Source organism: Pristiophorus japonicus, chromosome 32 (assembly GCF_044704955.1).
Source record: "Pristiophorus japonicus isolate sPriJap1 chromosome 32, sPriJap1.hap1, whole genome shotgun sequence".
NCBI classification, from domain to species: Eukaryota; Metazoa; Chordata; class Chondrichthyes; family Pristiophoridae; genus Pristiophorus; species Pristiophorus japonicus.
Window position 1 is genome coordinate 10,020,307 of NC_092008.1, and position 5,000 is coordinate 10,025,306.

Genomic DNA, 5,000 nt, shown 5'->3' on the forward strand with positions numbered 1-5,000 from the left:
AAGAAAGCGTGTTAGCGGTGTGTGAGGGGGGGACTGTCGGAGGAGAGGGGGGGCGCGGGGGTGGGGGGCGGGGGAGGATGGAAACAGGGAGGTCGTGGGGGGGCCCTGCCTCTGCCGCCCATGCTCTCGTCAGCCGAAATTTCCGCCCCCCCCCCCTCAATATTATTTCCCCAAATGAAGGGGGCGGGCGGGAGGGAGGGGCACGGACGGGGGAAGCGATAATTGTGTGAGCAGGAACGGCCCGGCCTAGGCTGAGTTGAGGTGACCTCACCCGGTTAGGTACTGAGCCCCATACAACAACTTATATTTATATAGCGCCTTTAATGTAGTAAAACGGCCCGAAGGCGCCTCACAGGGAGTATTATAAGGCAAAAAAAATTGACACCGAGCCACATAAGTAGAAATTATGGCAGATTACCCAAAGCTGGGTCGCAGAGATCGGTTTTAAGGAGCGTCTTGAAGGAGGAGAGAGCGGCGGAGAGGTTTAGGGAGGGAGTTCCAGAGCTTGGGGCCCAGGCAACGGAAGGCACGGCCACCGATGGTGGAGCGATTATAATCAGGGATGTCAGGAGGGCAGAATTAGAGGAGTGCAGACATCTCGGGGGGGTTGTAGGGCTGGAGGAGGTTACAGAGATAGGGAGGGGTGTAGGGGCTGGAGGGGGTTACAGAGATAGGGAGGGGTGTAGGGGCTGGAGGGGGTTACAGAGATAGGGAGGGGTGTAGGGGCTGGAGGGGGTTACAGAGATAGGGAGGGGTGTAGGGGCTGGAGGGGGTTACAGAGATAGGGAGGAGTGTAGGGGCCGGAGGGGGTTACAGAGATAGGGAGGGGTGTAGGAGCCGGAGGGGGTTACAGAGATAGGGAGGGGTGTAGGACTGGAGGAGGTTACAGAGATAGGGAGGGGTGTAGGGGCTGGAGGGGGTTACAGAGATAGGGAGGGAGCGAGGGCCATGGAGGGATTTGTAAACAAGGATGAGAATTTTGAAATCAAGGCATTGCTTAACCAGGAGCCAATGTAGATCAGCGAGCACAGGGGGTGATGGGTGAGCGGGACTCGGTGCGAGTTAGGACATGGGGCAGTGAGCACAGGGGGTGATGGGTGAGCGGACTCGGTGCGAGTTAGGACACGGGGGCAGTGAGCACAGGGTGTGATGGGTGAGCGGGACTCGGTGTGAGTTAGGACACGGGGCAGTGAGCACAGGGGGTGATGGGTGAGTGGGACTGGGTGTGAGTTAGGACACGGGGCAGTGAGCACAGGGGGTGATGGGTGAGTGGGACTGGGTGCGAGTTAGGACACGGGGGCAGTGAGCACAGGGGGTGATGGGTGAGCGGGACTGGGTGCGAGTTAGGACACGGGGCAGCCGAGTTTTGAATGAAACGTGGAGATTTAGCATGCAGATACAGGTACAATTAGGAAGGCGAATGGCATGTTGGCCCTCATTGCGAGAGGATTTGAGTACAGGAGCAAGGAGGTCTTACTCCAGTTATACAGGGCCCTGGTGAGACCACACCTGGAGTATTGTGCACAGTTTGGGTCTCCTTACCTAAGGAAGGATATACTTGCCATAGAGGGAGTGCAGCGAAGGTTCACCAGACTGATTCCTGGGATGGGGGGATTGTCCTATGGGGAGAGATTGTGTAGAATGGGCCGATATTCTTTAGAGTTTGGATGAATGAGAGGGGATCTCATTGCATAAAATAATATCGGCGGCAGGCAGAGCTGCACATGGCAGGGCCTACTTGTCCGCGTTCGTACGACCTGTAACTGCTCAAAGTCTGCCATCGGCGGTGTATCAAATCTCGCCTTGTTGGCGTTGCGGGGGACTATCATCGGACCCATCAATGCTGATTCAAGCGATACGTGTGCAAAGGCTGTGCAACAACGGGGCACCTTCAGCGAATGTGTCCGCAACCGAGCAAGCGTGCTGCGACACACCACGGGGCTGAGGATGATCGATCCAGCGTGGACCAAGCGGCACAGGCAACTCAACCCGAGGTACAGGACGAAGAAGTGTATGGGCTACGTTTCGTTTACCAAAAGTCCTCCGATAATGCTGGAAGTTAAATTAAATGGGGTTCCAGTATCCATGGAATTGGGCTTTCGAAAAGCTGTGGGACACGAAGGCAAAAAGACCCAAACTGAGCCCAAGCAATGCAAAGCTGCGTACCTACACCAAAGAGCTCATTGGCAGCGCGGCAGTAAAGGTATCGTACGAGGGAGCTGTGCGTGATTTATCGTTGTGGATCGTTCCAGGCGATGGCCCAACGCTGTTCGGCAGGAGTTGGCTTGAGAAGATTAAATGGAACTGGAACGATATTAAAGCCTTATCTTCAGTGGATGACCCTTCGTGTGCTCAAGTGCTGAGCAAGTTTCTCTTGTTGTTCGAACCAAGCATCGATAACTTCACGGGAGCCTGCGTGCAGATCCACCTCGGCCCGGATGCAAGACCCGTCCATCACAAGGCTCGGGCGGTTCCATACATGATGAGGGAGGAAGGTCGAGATCGAACTGGACAGACTTCAACGGGAAGGAATCATATCGCCAGTCAAGTTCAGCGAATGGGACAGTCCAATTGTCCCGGTGTTGAAAAGCGATGGCACGGTCAGGATCTGCGGCGACTACAAGGTAACGAGCAACCGAGTCTCGATACAGGATCAGTACCCGTTACCCAAGGCTGACGACCTGTTTGCAACACTAGCGGGGGGGGGAAGTCGTTCACCAAATTGGACCTGACCTCCGCTTACATGACACAGGAGCTCGTCGAATCGTCAAAAAAACTGGCGTGCATCAACACGCACAAAGGACATAGATGCCCTTTCGGAATTCGCTCGGCAGCCATATTTCAGAGAAACATGGAGAGTTTGTTGAAGTCCGTCCCGAGAACCGTCGTGTTCCAAGATGACAGCCTGATCACCGGTCGCGACGCCACCGAACACCTGCACAACCTGGAAGAGGTTCTACGTGGTCTGGACAGAGGGGGACTCAGCGTGAAACGCCCCAAGTGCGCTTCCATGGCACCAGAAGTCGAATTCCTGGGGAGAAAGATTGCAGCAGACGGCATCAGGCCTACGGCCTCGAAGACAGAGGCCATCAAGAGTGCACCCAGACCCCAGAGTGTGACAGAGCTGCGTTCGTTCCTGGGTCTTCTCAAATATTTCGGTAACTTTCTACCGGGTTTGAGCACATTGCCAGAGCCCTTGCACATGTTGCTGAGAAAGGGGAACGACTGGGTTTGGGGCAAATCTCAAGACAGAGCCTTTGAGTAGGCCAGGAACCTGATGTGTTCCAATAAATTACTGGTACACTATGGACCCATGTAAGCGGTTAGTGCTGGCCTTCGACGCCTCATCATATGGGGTCAGTTGTGTGCTCCAGCAAGCCAATGTATCAGGCAAACTCCAACCAGTTGCATACGCGTCCAGAAGTCTGTCTAAGGCTGAAAGAGCCTATAGTATGGTAGAGAAAGAGGCTTTAGCATGCGTATATGGGGTTAGGAAAATGCACCAATATCTGTTTGGGCTTCGGTTTGAGCTTGAAACAGACCACATGTCGCTCATTTCATTGTTTTCTGAGAGCAAAGGTAGACACACCAATGTCTCGTCCTGCATCCAAAGGTGGTCACTGACATTATCCGCTTATGATTATGTCATCCGCCACGGACCAGGCACTGAAAACTGTGCTGACGCGCTTAGCCGGCTACCATTGCCCACAGCCGGGGTGGCAATGCCGCAGCCCGCAGGCTTGCCGCTGGTCATGGACGCCTTCGAGAGCGAGGGGTCACCCGTCACGGCTGGCCAAATTAGGACCTGGACCAGCCAGGATCCTGTACTGTCGAACGTAAAAAGCCGTGTCCTAAATGGAAAATTGGTCTGCCTTTCCCAGGGAAATGCAGGATGAAATTAAGCCTTATGGCCGCCGCAAAGATGCATTGTCGATTCCGTCTGATTGTCGGTTATGGGGTAATCGTGTTGTTATGCCAAAAAAAGGCAGGGAGACTTTTGTGCGGGATTTACACAGTACCCACCCATGCATTGTCAGGATGAAGGCCAATGCCAGGTCTCGCGCTTGGTGGCCTGGCATTGACTCGGACTTGGGGGTCATGCGAGCATCAGCGCAACACTTGCATGCAACGGAGTAACGCACCTGTGGAGGCTCCACTGAGTCTGTGGTCATGGCTATCCAAACCGTGGTCAAGGATCCACGTAGAATTGGCCGGCCCCTTTCTCGGCAAAATGTTTTCAGTGGTAGTGGACGCTTCCTCCAAATGGATTGAATGCCTAACCGTGTCATCCAGTACGTCCACAGCCACTATTGAAAGCCTCCGGGCCATGTTTGCCACCCATGGCCTGCCCGACGTCCGTGTCAGTGACAACGGACCGTGTTTCACCAGCTCGGAGTTCCACGGGTTTGTGACCCGCAATGGCATCGAGCATGTCAGGTCTGCCCCTTTCAAACCCGCGTCTAACGGTCAAGCGGAGCAGGGCTGTCCAAATCATTAAGCAGAGCCGGAAACGCGTGACTCGCGCCTCCCTACAGACCCGCTTGTCCCGCATTCTGCTCAGTTAGCGGACGAGACCCCACTCGCTCACCGGTAGTCCCTCCTGCCGAGCTGTTAATGAAGGAGAGGCCTCAAAGCCAGGCCCTCCCTTGTACACCCGGATCGCAATGATCACGTCAAAGCCAGAAGGCAACGGCAGCAATAGTACCACGATCGCGCGGCCGTATCACGTGACATTGCAGTTCACGACCCTGTGTTTGTCCTGAGTTATGGTCATGGTCCAAAGTGGGTTTGCTGGCACGGTTTTGGCCAAGGAGGGGAACAGGGTGTTTGTCGTCAAACCGTTAAATGGCCAAACGTGCGAGAGGCTCATCGACCCAACCAAACGTCGATTCCCAGAACAAATTGAAGATGACATCATCATCGACCAACCAACGCGCGTCCAGCCGTCAGTCGGCCCTTGTGTCATTCACGAAGACGAACCGACCATCCCCGACAGTCCT

The 5,000-nt window shown here is 54.8% G+C and overlaps 1 protein-coding gene across 1 annotated transcript in view; it reads right to left on the reverse strand.

Annotated features, from left to right (window-relative positions):
* Positions 1-5,000, reverse strand: part of lhfpl4b (LHFPL tetraspan subfamily member 4b) — a 30,802-nt gene that overhangs the window by 114 nt on the left and 25,688 nt on the right. The gene's annotated exons all lie outside the window — the stretch shown is intronic.